This window comes from Lepidothrix coronata, unplaced genomic scaffold (assembly GCF_001604755.1).
Source record: "Lepidothrix coronata isolate B3197 unplaced genomic scaffold, Lepidothrix_coronata-1.0 Scaffold59, whole genome shotgun sequence".
In the NCBI taxonomy this organism is placed as follows: domain Eukaryota; kingdom Metazoa; phylum Chordata; class Aves; order Passeriformes; family Pipridae; genus Lepidothrix; species Lepidothrix coronata.
The window spans coordinates 2,184,235-2,199,067 of record NW_016690239.1 but is presented as its reverse complement, the minus strand read 5'-3'; the positions used below and the strand labels follow the sequence as shown (position 1 = coordinate 2,199,067).

At 36.2% G+C, this 14,833-nt stretch overlaps 1 protein-coding gene across 1 annotated transcript in view; it reads right to left on the bottom strand.

Moving 5' to 3' along the window:
• The window catches only part of PLXDC2 (plexin domain containing 2), a 254,364-nt gene that overhangs the window by 169,328 nt on the left and 70,203 nt on the right, over positions 1 to 14,833 (bottom strand). The gene's annotated exons all lie outside the window — the stretch shown is intronic.

Here is a 14,833-nt window from a genome sequence, read left to right as displayed (position 1 = left end):
AACATATTTTCCCTTCCCTCTGGTATCAGCCATAGGTGATTACCAGAAGCAATACAGCTATGAGGTACTAAGACCACTGAGGCAGTCTTACATTCAGAATACTCTTGGACCTAAAGATCCCATGTCCAGCTGCCGAGACAGACAAGGCGTGTGGGTTGCGCAGACATCTGTAACGCTGGTATGCTGCAGCATTTTATTTTAACATCCTGTTTATCCTGGCCCTAATTTTAGTTCATTGCTGGGTAATGATGCAAGAGATTATCTGATGAAACAGGAACTTTGAACAAGCAACCAAATTTCCAGGCAAATCAGGTTTTTCATTTTTTCCTTGCAGCTCAAGAGCCCCTTTGGCTCATACCTGGTAATTGCATACCACAAGATGAAGAACACAAGATGGCATAGACAGATGACCTTCTACCACAGTCTTTACTCCAGGATCTCCCAGCAAGTTCCCATTTTCTATTGCCAACACAACCACGAATTATAGAGGACCTTGACTTCTTCAGGCCATATATCAAAGTAACTAATATTGCATTTTTAAGGTATAGTTTTGTCTTATATATCACATAGTACATTTTTACTGACCGAAAAAGCTGAGCAGGAAGAGGAGCAGAGCTGGAGAAACTGATGGAATTCATGACTACAGGGGTAGAACTCAATTTCCTTTTGAGCAAGTCAGAAAGAAGACACTTCTCTCTTGCTTCCTCTCCTCTTTTCTCATACAGCAAAATAACTTACTTGCAGAATGCAAGTATTACTTCTCTATGCATAAAAATAAAGGTGGTTTGAGGAGTCAAAGGACTTTGCAAGTAAAAGACACCAGAGGCTACAACCCAACCATACTACAGGAAAGAAAGATACTAACAGATTCCCTGAGCTGCAGGGGGTGAGAGGGAGTATAACTGCCATTGGCACTATAAGGTCTGCAGGCAGCTGCTGGCATGCAGGAGCCAGGAAGCAATGGGACCCAGAACTTCAGATGCTTCTCCTGGTCAAGACCCAGCCTGTAAGGATGGCTCCCATTGCTGCTAGCAATCCTTGCAGCCCTGGAACAATTGTGGTTCAGGGAGAGGTGCCGGGCAATCCCTCGAGCCCTGTTCTGACATGGTGAGTACTAACTGCAACACCAGCACCAGGTCACAGATCAGAGCATCACATTGTACAGGCTTTATGTTCTCTGTGCTGCCTATTATTTTGACTATTAATATAGAATTTTTCTATTCAGTCTCTCAGAGAAATGTTTGAGACAGAACAAAGAAATTTCAAACCAAAGGGTTTAATAAAGTCTCAAAAAAGAACATGTGGAACTGCATGTCTCAAATGTAAATTTGTACGGCACACCAGGGCTGTGCTCCATATCCATGGTCACAACCACATGCTTGATACAGGTTTCTTCACACTAAAGATATAGGTATGTAACCCATTTTTGGATCTTCTGGACCATGCCTGAGTAACTAAAGGTACACTTTCTGGTTATTTCAATGTTTTATTTTGCTGCTTTTGCCCTTTATCATCTCAGCATGCTGTGATCCCAGAAATGACAGTGTAATTGCTGGTGTCTAACAGGCTTTTTGGCTTCCACACACAAAGTTTATGATTCCACCATCAAACCGTAACTTGTACACATATGATTACAACTTTTCAAAGAACAACTCACAGTATCTGTAGGAGGCAGAAGATAATAGGCAGTCAATACAGACACTCTCTTTACTGGTGGGAAGATAGGCTGCAGACAGATATCTAGAGCATTGCACACTGAAGGAAATGTCTTGCCTGCACTGGTGGGTTAAACTTACATCTGTTAGGGTGTAAAAAGAATAGAGTATCTCTTTCACTTTTAGGAAGTAATTAAACCAAAGGTGTGCAGTCAAATGCAGCTCTGAGAACCACGTGACATATTCCCTTAGACACCTCACTGGTTCACAAGAGAGAATACAATGCCAACTTGAACAAAACAGCTCTTAGACAGCTTTTTATAAAGGATTTTCATACCTAGACTAGTCTAACCCAGGCACTAATTTGCCAGATTAATGCTGCTGCGAACAGCTGCTACTCCTTAAAAATATTCTAAGTGCATCTGACTGAAACCAAAGGGAGACAGCATGAATTTGTCTTTCATCTCAATAGAAGTAGACCATTCTTCAGGAGAAATTCTCCTTCTAAATCAGGCTCTGGTGAAAGGCCAATGCCAAAAGCAGGCTCTAGCACTGGTCATGTAACTTTCTCTCCAAGTGCCATTATTTCTGCCAAGTGTAATGAAACAAACGCTGCAGCCTGTACTTCCCAGCACATAATGGAAAAGAATTTGGAAGCGCATATGTATCTGCACCATGCAGTGACATCTGTCTTAACACTTATCTGTTGTAACACAATAAAACAGAAATAAAATAACATCTGGGACTGCTGCAACAAGAATCCAGCTTTTGGGAAGTATTAAGGACCTTGTTTTACCTTCTATGAGGTCAGCAGTAATTTTGTTATTGACATTAGCAGACATACAATTGAAGACAAAAGCTTATTTCAAGCCTCAAAATAGCTGCTGACTGTGGTGGAAGAAAGATGAAATGTTTGAAGAGGTATTTATTGCAATGGTGGGACATTTCCTTGGAGTGATTAACTAGTGTACAATGGACATAAAAGCAGTAAGATAACAATGCTTAAAAAATGATTACATACACAGTGATTCAGTATTTTAGCTATATCTTGTTGCTTTTCAAGATCAGAACATATGAGGCTGTACTGTTTCTTCAGTTAACCAGAACATTACCTGACTGGTATAGTGGACCCGGTAGCAATGGTCTTCTAGAGCTGGAAAGCTATAATAGATATATCTATTCTCTTGGATTTTAGATTGATTCTTTAAATTAAAAAACAGATTCAAATCTGTCTGTAATTTACAGGCACAAATTTGAATCTACAACTGCTGCTCCATTGACAATTTACTCTGAAGTGCCATACGCTGATTTTGTTAATGAGAATTTTCAATTAATTTAATAAGAGATGAATTTATCTTCCATGTGTTGTTCTAACCTAATGAAGCAAACATATTAACTACTTGACAGTCACAAGACATTATCTACTAAACATCTTTGGAAAGATGAGGAGGAACAGACATTTTGGGAACTAATTTGTCAGTGCTTTTGTACCACTTTGGTAAAACTATGTAATTGGTCTTTCTTCAAAGATGTTATACTGAGCTGAATGGAAGATACGTGTGGGGTGGTTGTTTTTAGTTTTGGTTTGGTTTGGGGTTTTTTCTTAGAAAAAAATAATACTTTCACTTATTTCATGTTTTGAGTCAGGCGTTAATGCTGTTTAAACACCATCAGTAGAACAACCAAACTTTCAATTATCACTTTTTTTTTCTGAATTGACTTAGCACATGATTGTTAAGCCTTGCCCAAACAGCATTTTATTCAGCAGATTCACAGAATTTCACTTTAAAGAAAATATGATAACCTGCCTGGCTTTGCTTTATTCTACTTTTTAAAAACAGAACCCAAAATATTGTGTGAGAGGGAACCTCACATCTAGCAGATTTTCATTTCTTGACACTTTTGCCTTTTTTGACTATTTTGAATTGTTTTCTCCAAATTTCAGTGGAGGGGCATTTCTAGTTTGACAGCATTAGAAATTGAAGTACTCTTTATTTAAGTGAGGAGCAGCAGAAAAGCATGTTAACCTATCAAAATATCTTGAATTAGAGATCACAGTTTCAGAAGTGGAAGATAATTCAACTTACATCCATTTGATTTCTGGCAACTTAACAGAACAAGCTAAAAAAGGGTGACAATTAGTATCGATTGTAGTGTAAGTTTTGACAAGCCCAATTGAAACAACTGCAGTTATAAAGACCATACATTAAATATAAAACCAATAAATGGACAGTTAATGAAACACCATCATAGCAGCTTATGCTGTCACTGGTCAGATTTAGACAGAATGATTCATATTTTAGAAAGACAGGTACCATTTTTTTCTACACTACCCCTCAGTTAATTGAGTATTGTATCTCCCTTGTGCTATCCAAATTACTACTCTAAGTACAGGCACTTACTCTCTCTCTAAGCCTAACCTTTCACACTCCCAGAAGATATGAAATGCCACTGCAGTCAGACTTGCAGATGTCTTTGAGCTCAGGCTGCAGTCCCTGCCAGCTGCAGTAGCTACTTTGAACATTACAGAGGAGTTAGAATCCTCCATGAAGCCTTGTACATTATTAAATCTTTGTCATAATGGTGTTTTTATTGCAGTTGACTAGTACTTGGATTTTTTCTAGGACTGCGGTGTTTGTTACAATCTGCCTTTGAGAAAATTAATTCTAAGTCTGCTACTCTAAACTACACATGACTGTGGAATACATGCCCTAAATGTACAGAAACCAGGATTCACAGATTCAGTTGCAATAGCCTGAAATTATGTGCTCACAATCAGTTTGCTCTTCTGACACTTGTTTATAAGTGTTATCACTATTAAAAAATGGTTGAATTGGAGTGAAATTTAAGCAAACACCTGTCTCTTAATGTACCATGTTTTTCTGTAGTGCCTTTTGGAAGCCACACATCCTACCACTAAAGCTGTCTGGAACACTGTTCTCCATCTTGACAAATAATCTTTTGGACTTAGCAACATATAAATTTATTATTCCAGCTTTACACCAGAAACATGAAACGACGCAGTCTCAAGGGATTACAGCTGTTATCAACACAAATACTGCATTTTCTCCACAGTATGGGTTGCTGTAAACACCTTCCTTTAGACTACAGTTACATCAACAAGCAATATCAACCTAAACTATATGTAGACATATAGCATATATGTTAACATAATTTAAAAAACCCCAACCATTCAGAAGTTTATAAGCATTAAACTTTTCATGATGCTGATTCCTTATAAAATATCATGTCAGACTTATTTTATTTTTTGTCTTTAAGGATCTCAGTAAGAAATTTGCCAAGTTAGGTACACATCAAATGAGGCAGATCACTGGCTCAATTTTCAGTGCTCAATTCCAGCTGATCAAAATAAAAGACTTACAAAAATGCTTCTGAAAGTCTCAGTATGCCTGCTTGCTTCCTCTGACACATCTGCCTTTGAAAACATGACCCTTAGTGATTTCTGGAGTATCTAAAACTTTTCCTCAGGCACAGGCTTGAGGAACTCAGTCAGGATGCTCCACATTCGTTTCTCCTATAATTTGACCAGAATACAGATATCTGTAAAAGAATACAGGATGAAAATCTGATTAATCCCAACACCTCACCCACACATGCTATGATAAAGTCCATTTTTTCAGCATGCCTTCCCATACATGTTTGTGTGCCTCTGTCTATGTGTGTGTGTGGCACAACACTTTCTCCTGAAGACTATGAGAAAGAAAGAGAAAATGAATAATTTATACGATACATTATAGTTATATTAATCAACATGTTTCTGAAAGGCACTTGGAGACCATAAAAAGAGCCATGGAATAGGAAGAGAAGGGTGGATTTAAAGTGTACATGAGATCATAGTATAAATAAAAGAGAGTTTAGTCCTCAAGTAAACTTGTGGTAATTTTGATAGATCAGCAACCTCTTACAGAAAACATCTCAAGACTCATATATCCAGTTGAGCGCATAAAAAAAATTAAGATGACCCAAAGGTATAATTCTGTCTCTTTATCTTGTTCACTCTATGTAGAAAACTTAATACCTCCATAATTCACAAGCTCCTTCATAAATTGATCATATTGGTAGTCACACAGTAGCTTGGTCTTACTAACCTAGCAGAAAGCTATTCAAGAACATCTTATATATTTCTCCTAAATTCTGACTTAGATGTATTCATAAGTAGCATGCATGTATTTGTTCTTGTGCCAGTATTATTCTATAGTTTAAATAGATCTTCTCCTCTGTGTTATTTACCCTGCTAATCATGCCTGAAACCAACCAGCTCAGCTTCCATTTTGGAATGCTAAACAAGCCAAGACCTCTTAGTCTTTTTTCTTTTTGACAGCTCTGTATTTAAGTTTGCTCTTCCTTCAGTGCCTATTCCAGTTTTAGTTAATCCCTCCAGAAGATGGAAGACCAAGTTCCATGCAGTACTGCAGGAAAAAAAAAAAAGTTGTACCTGTTCTTTGCACAATGTAATTAGTTTTCATTCACCTGAAGTGCCCTAAATACCACATTTTACAATCATAGCACCATTGGATCATATTTATTTCTGTGACCCTGCTGAAATTTCCTTCATGAACTATGGCAGATTAACTGGAGCCGAAACCTAGTATATCCTAATAGGTTTCTGTTCTGAGCTTTCTGGTTTATTCAGAAACCAAACTGGACTTTGTATCCCAATGAGATGGCACTGCCATGTTTTCAAGTTAAGTCAAGTAAGAAAAAAGTCAAACAAGTGACTATCATACATCATAGATTTTTCAAAGGAACCCATATATCAGACTCAGAAAGCTCTGGTACTTACTGACTTTTTTGCTCAGAATACATAAGGAAAACCACATCTTTGTTTAAATGCCATAACACACTGTGGTGAACAGCAGTCTTATAATGACTCTGGATGCAAGCTACCATAATTTCTCAGGCTTTCCATTTCATTTGCTTAAGACTTTCTTAATTTTTCAGATGTTCAAATAATCAATCATAGATAACCCCAATTTCAGATCACAAGAAATTAAAAGCTTGTATTTTACCTCACAGACCTAGCCCTTTGAGCAATCCATCTGGCTAATTAGAATTAAATTTGCTTTTAATTTACCTGTACTAAAATGAGACAGGATATATCAGAATGTATTACAACTCTCAGTACTATCAGCCAGCATTGTTCAATCCCAAAAGAACTGAAGGCTTTAAAATGGAAGGATTATTCAAAGAGATTATACACTATATTCCTACATTTTAAATAATTCATCAGAATTAATTCTACATATATTAACAGCTCTTCTCTCCTTCACACAAGTCCCATGGATCAGTTTATAAGAATATGAAGTGATTCAGACATCCTTACCGTATTTTTCAGATTTTTCCTTTTTTTTAAACATCACCCTCAGAATGACTGTAAAAAAGGGACAAAACAAAAAAAACAGACAGTGAAAAGGATAATAGCAAGTGAGCAAGTGAAAGGGCCTCATGTTGGACAAATCCTGATTTCTTGGATGCCTGAAGTCCATCTTTTAAAAGAAAAGGTCACAAATCGTTTTTATTGCTGTCTTCCCCTCCAAGAAAACAAGCTATCAACATAACTCACTCTACAAGCATAGTTTAATACACTTAAAAGAGCAAAGCACATTTTTCAGATGACTGGCACTAAACCAAAGCAAAGAAAACACAAATTGTGCTTCCAGTGTTCAAAAGCACTATTAGATTAGCAGGGCTGACACAGGAAACTGGCCATGCTGACAGGTTTGTCTCACCTAATGTATCCCAAAGAAAGTGCAGTGCTCTTATTCTTTGATGATTGCTGAACGCTGTGCTTAAGCTATTAAACTAAGCTAAAAAACATTTGGGACACTGAAGATTTTTAATATTCATGAACAGGCTTCTTACACGTTGAACAGCTGAAATCAAGAACTCAAGTGATGGGTTCTTCTAGTAAGTGTTGCCTTTTTTGTCCTGTCTCTCTCAAGACATGACCTTTCTCCATAAATACTATCCATATCTTTCAAGAGATGATCAGCATGGTCCTTTGGCAGTTTACTCACATGTAAGTCACAACACACCTTGTTCACTATGTCACAATTTTAATTTAGATCCCTTCCCTCTCTCCCTACCACCTATCTCAGCTGGCAGGCTTGGACTCTTTTGCCTTGCTCTGAGGCAAGATCCATTATGATCTGGCTCTTCTTGGCTTGGATCAGGAAAAATTCCTGTTCAGTACTCCAGAAAAGAAGACCCCTTAGGTACTCCACGTAAAGAAAACCTCTTCTCTCTGGAACACAAATATTTTTAAAGATACTGAAAGTGTTTCAACAAAATAATGCATTAGTTATTTGCTCAATGAGGATTAAAATTTTAATTGGCCTAAGTAGCTTGGTTCAGAATCTCAGAAATATTTAGAATATTCAGTACTTAGCATCACTAACTCCCACTGAAACAAGAAATGCATTTAATAATTCAGGCTGTAAGTTCTTATTTAAATATTGTCCCTTCAATGCAAGCTGAGGTAAAATCAGAGTCAAAGAAGCATAACCCTGCTGCAACAGCTTTTCAGCAATTTGTCAGAAAAGCATTTCTAGAAGTTTTGGCTGATGCTCTTTTCTCCTGAGTTGAGAGACACTTTTAAGCTTTCTCTGTCTTTCAGTCCTAAGCCTTATGATCTTGTTAGCTCACCTGGATGGAGGATGACATTTCCCTGTTATTAGCACTACCTCTACTCTCACAGGGCCTCACTTTTCTCTTTGAGACATTTCACGTTTGAAACTGTTCTGTGCTTTCCTGCTTTCTTCCTAACAGCTTTGTCTGCAGCTCCAACTGGTCCTGCCGAATAACATCAAGCAGATAAAGTAATACTAAATAGCAGTGATACTACAACAGAAAAAAAAATATTTCTTTTATTTAATTCCCTTTGCTTAAAAGTAAAGGTGAACACTGTCTTCTCTGAGAGTGCAGCTGACAATGATGGTAGTGTACCAAATATAAGAGCAGAAGAATATATCAAAAGGAAAGTCCCCACTTTAATATAAAATTAGGATAGAAACACTTATTTTGTATTCTTGACAGGGTTGATCTCACTGTCCTTTGCTTCACTCACTGAGAGTCTATATGTCTATGCTGATTATGCCATTGCTGACTTGCTACATACAAATATAACCAATTTATGATTTTTTCGTTTTGAAAAAATTAATTAAATCTAATAAAAAGCATCATTAAAAATAATGACTCTTTGTTGCTGGCATCGAAAGGCAGATCCAGGACATATGTACATACATATGATTGAATCATGGAAACACAGATACTCACAGAGGTACCTTTCCTCTCTCAGAGAAGGACTTGGTATGGCTGTGATTTGAATTCATTCATCCTCAAATATAAACACCTAACTGGTCTCATCCTCCAGTGAAGCCTCTGACCATGGAAGATGGATAGATGGATGCCAACCTCTGTCATTTATTGAGCATAACTCCTACAATGTTTTCTTTTCATCCCCCTTCCTCCCTCTTTTGCAGCCTATTCTTTATTTTCTGTTTCTTCTCTTTCACTCCTTGTCACCTATTCCCCCTTCTCACTATTTTTTTTTTAGTGTTTGTAGACCTCTGCTTCATTTTACACACCAAGGAACAAAAGTGCTTCCTGGCATGGTGTCCTCCTGATGCCTTCAACAAGCCACACTGGAAACTTTTTTGGAACTTAAACCTGAGTGTTCCAGGTGGAAAAAAACCAAGAAGCTCAAAAAAAGAATTACCGATCTTTCTTCTGCTATAACTTTTTCACAAAAATAAGAAAGATTTTTTTGTGTCCAACTGGAATAAAAAGCCCCTCCTAAAGGGGAGTATGAGTGTAAGGTGTGACAATTATGAGGCAATTAAGACATAATGAGGCAATGGATTAATGTGAAAAAAACCTGCATAGGATTAAGCAACTTAATCTCCAAGCTCTTCTCAACTCTGAAGCAGTTTATTTATTAATAAAGGCAAGAAATTGCCTTAAAAGATCTCTCCTAATTTCAAAACTTATTCTCATTTTAGGAAGGGCCATTGTAATTCTAATTTCTCAGATATTAGTTATACAGCAGATATGCTCACGTGCACACACAGGTGCACACCCACTGCAAACCACCTCAGGCTGTAGAGAGGTGATGAACACTCCCACTCTCAACAACATTCTACATGAGAACACACTCTGTGTACACCCTAGGGGAAGCTTTAGCAAGCTTTTATTAGTTGCAAAGTATGTAAAGTCAAATAATGAACACAAAGAAAAATACTAAAAAGAATAAATAAGATTAATTATTACAGAAGGTCTTGGAAACATGCCTCTATCTATTTCCGTCCCCCCACAACCCCAACAGTGTAAAAAATGTGTGTGGGGAAAAAGAAACCATTACTGTCAGCAAAAAACACTCCATGACCAAAGACTAAAGATGTGCTCATCATTATGCCCTTAAAAACAAAATCTTTTTTCTCCTAATAAGACTTAAAAATGTATAACAGTGCATGAATGTGGAATATACTCAAAAATTCAAGCCTGCTTTCTTTGTTCTAAAAAAATGCAGACCAGTGATGTTAAAACATTTGCAATGTATGGTTGATACAATATTTATCCATATTTATCCATTGCATACTTAGAATGGAAATATTAAGTATCCCAATTTCATTTTACAAGGAGTATGAACCACGGCACAGATCTTATTAATTGTCATACAATTTCTCCGATCGAATACAGATAAGCAACACTCTGATTTTGCAGTACATATTGTTGATCCACATCACTCTAAAAACATTTGGTTTGAGGAGTAAGAAACAAGGCAGCAACCTTTTTTGAACTAAGAAGAGAGGCTAACTTTATCAAAATTTGTCACTGACAGCTACTCACCAGAGCTACATTAGCTACTTAGGAGACCAACATGTGAAAGGTCCTCCTTCATACCACCAAGAATTCACACTCAGGTGTAAGCATAGCCCTAGGATTTGCTGAACTTATTAAATTACTTTGTTCATGGAGTGTAGCCTTGGTGTAAACCTTTGTAGCACAATAAAGATAATATTGAATTTGACTTGTGACAGAGAATTGTAAAAAACCTCAGTGAATCTTGCTGTCAATGACAGCTTCAGCAGTATAGTATAACATAAATATAACCTTCAGTTGCAATCCTCAAGTCATTTTAAGTATGGGTGAGTAACAACGCTTGTTTTAAGAGAAAATCCTGTTTTTTTCGGCCATCATGAACTAAAATAAATACCTGGTTAAAATAAATATCTGTAAAATAATCAACAAAATATAAGAAGAAAAATAAACTATTAAAAATACTTCTGTATTTTCTGAAGAGTTCGGTAAAAAATATTTTATATAACAGATGTTTCTTAGATTTCAGCCATGTAGAAGAGGAAAAGATGAGAAAGGGAGAAGTGAAGAGAGAGAGAGGGTGGAAAGGAGACGAAAAGGGAGAAGTAGACAGGCAGGGAGAGAGAATGTTTGCTCTAGATCAGCTCTGAAAGCAAAATGTTTTCATACTAATTTTTGAAATAGGAGGAGTTGGACAGGGAATCCTTTCCTTGATGTTTCCAGGATAAACTAATTTAGTTAAATGAAGGAAATGAGGAAATGTAAGTATACATCTCACTAGCAAAAGGTTTCTTGTTACTATGTTAGACAATGTTAAAATAGAATCTCTGTGATCCTATGATGTTTAATAAGACTCACAGAGCATCTGTGACTAAATGCAGGTCACATAAAATAACATCTGTAACTCTGCCAACTTCAGTGAGGCTCAAGCATCATACTGATTAAATGGTGGTCACATAAAATAACGTCTGGACTCTAAAAACCATGGAACAGATTTGCATTTCAAAGGCACGTACACAAATATATATGTGTACTTGGATTATAACTGCTGGAGATTAACTAGCAGGAAATTCTTATGTTCTCTAACAAGGCTTAGAATGTTGCAAGGTAGGCATAAAGGTGAACAGAAATGTCCAGTGAAATCACAACCTTTACTAACACATAGGAGTGGTGGTGTAGCTCCTCATATGCAGGAATGCTGTGGTAGGATGCGTTGTAGTCTATCCCACAACACTAATGACTAAAGATATTTCCACACTTCAACATGTTCTCTAAACATCATATTGGTTTTACTGAGTGTTGGAAGGATTTATATGAAAATAAATAAGAAGAATATTTCCCTCCCCTCTCTCTTTCAATCATTTGAAGTGCTGTTACTAAGTAAAAATAAGAAGGACAGAGCACTGCTGCATGACCTGAACTCTCCAAGGGATGGTAAGGCAGGGGAATAACTTCTTCCTGCAGCAAAAACAAATCAGAGCTGGGTGTCAAAAATATAGCTCCTCACATCAGCTGCTGCTGCCGCCTTTGGAACCAAGAGCTAAGACCTATTCATTCACATGGGTGGACTGAAAACTAAACATTATCAACTTGTGTTAGATCTGTTTTCAGAATGGTTGCTCACAATGCATGATAAAAAATTACAGTTTCAGAAATCAAATCAAAGCAAATCTCCATTACATTAAAAAATATTCCTCTTCAAAGTCCTGACAGCCCAAGCTACTTTTTCTAACCTTTAGAATGCCAGGTGCCACACCAAGATATCAGCAAGTTTGTGAAGTCCTGTTTGTCTTTAGTAAAAAACATCCCTTTTGCATCAGTTTAAGAGATAAAGGTGCTTTTGCTTTTTCCTGATAAAGTCATGCTGACATACTGAATGCACATGTCCTGCAGTCTTTCTCAGCCTAATAATGGAAGCATATAGAGCCAAAACTTAGCTGATGCTTTTCATTTACTTTTTACTTATACAGTAAATCATGATGGCTCTTCTGAATTCTTATTTTTCTTCTCCTGACCTACTTTTTGAACACGAGGTTTTGGGAATACTATTACATGTTTGCCTACCAGATGTCTGGACCTCTGATAAAGTGATCTTCCCTCTCTTCTACACTTGCATAGCTGCTACTTTCAGAGGAATAATAAACTGCCAGCATGAAAAGGCTAAATTTAAATATTTCAGTACAAAGCCACAAGTGAGTGCATTTGTTGAATGCTTCTTTAAAGACTTGACATTATCAGCAGATTAATTTTTACTTCCAAGTTTAGCAGGTTTGCTAGGAGTATTAGCAAGCATATTGACAATATGTACAGTCCTGTCAGCTGTCATCGATTTAGTCCTTTGACCTTTTCCAGTGGTAAATCTTACAAAATGTACTACATTACTGAATTTATTTGAATCAGAAATAGAGTACAAATAACCTGTCAATTAATCTGGCTTCCAGTCCTAGCATGAACCTAAATTTCCACAGCCATTTTGTACTGGCACTTTTGGTACTGAAATGATAGATGTTAAATATAAATAAATAAATAAATATCTCTCTTTCCCTGTTAACAAGCTTAGAAGTCAAAGAAGTGGTTTTATAGAAGCAAAGATACTCTACTTCTTTACTTTCATCTTTCCTTAAGCTTTGCCTATTTCACAGACCAGCTTCTGAAGGAACCAAGCAAAATATTTGTGTGACTCACTTCAGTCATTCAGAGAAAAAAGACTTCAACAATCTCACTACTGACATAAAACTTGTAGAGGAAGTAGTTAATATATGTGCTACCTCTTTAAGGAAAATATGATACTATAAATTAATAGTAAAACCAAGACTAGCTAACAATTAAAGTAGAAACCTTATGCTGCAATGTCTACTCTCTGCAAAGACCTGAGCAGGTGTTTTGTTTTGCACATAAAATAGACTCATTAAAATTAATGGGACAATTCACTGTACGTAAGAGTGCACAGAACTAAATCAAAATGATTGGAATCACCAAATTTAATCAGGACTTAAATGAGTCAGCAGAAGAGCTTCACTTAAATCTTCAAGTTTAATCTTGTTTTTCATTTTGTACAGTTTTTTCTTTAAAGAAAGGATGAGTCTTTATGGCTGGTAATTTTTCCTCTCTTACTGCAACCAGGGAACATTAGACCAAACATACCTATAAACAGCGGCCAACATAATTGTGTCACTTAGTAAAATTTATTCAAATCCTTAATTTTTATGTTTTATTAAGTATGAAAATAGTGAATGGAGTATTTCTTACTGACAAGTTAATGGTTATTCTTTATCTAGGTCTATGCATAGAAACAGAAGATTGTATTTCAGTTTAAGCTAAACAGAAAAGAAAATATTAAACTAATTTAGTAAGGGAGTAATCTCACTTAACTTCACCCATATAAAGTTAAGCACCCCATCTCAGCAGGCAACCTAGGTTCTGTTTGCACTCAGTGGAGATAAGAGGCAACTTCATCATGTGATTCCTCTTTTTAATGATGAGGTGATTTGTCTTCTGTAATGGCTATCTTCTCCCTCTGACTAAAATGGGAAGACGAACTTTTTGCTTGGAATTCAACAACTAATGTTAGGTGGAATGATTCTCACTCATACTATTTAATCTAAACACTTAAATGCACTAGAGAAGTGAAAAGAAAAATCTACCTAAATTTAAAGTATTAAATAAATAAAATTATTTCAAATACAAATATCTTCATTTTGCAGTTTAAATACATTGACTTTGATTAGCCCAGTCTTAAAAATTTTAGAACTAGTAAGCAGTACTTCTCTTGTATTTTAAACATAAACTGTAAACTAAAAATATGACCAATTTTCAGGCTTTTCCAATTTCAGACCATTTCTTAATTTTTAGGGAAAAAATCACTAAATAAACCTCACTGAATAAACTGAAATAAAATACCTACAGTAAAGATTAGAACATTTCTGTCAGAAGCTTATTTTGCACTTCATCAAACTTATATTTCAGGTGGTCCATGTTTTAGCTGGCCAATGATTTCCAGTGGTTCATGCAGATATCTTTCTAAAAAACTTGTACCAAAAACACAGTATACTTAAAAGTGTTTTTTGTTGCTGCCTTTTTTTTTCTTTTGTGCTGGGACTTGGCTCTAGGCAAAACAAATGTTCAGAAAGTGCTTGTGCACAGGACCATAGCAGCTTATTATAATTTTATGGTTAGTCATTACAAGAATGTAAGCCAGAGTTAAAAAAAGCATTTTGCAACCTCCACTATAACACATATTCATTCAAATTTTTAAATTTCTTGGGGATAAAAGTATTATTTGTCTGAAATATCTATTTCGGAACATTAAAATAAACAATTAAAGTAGTATTTGTTAGTAA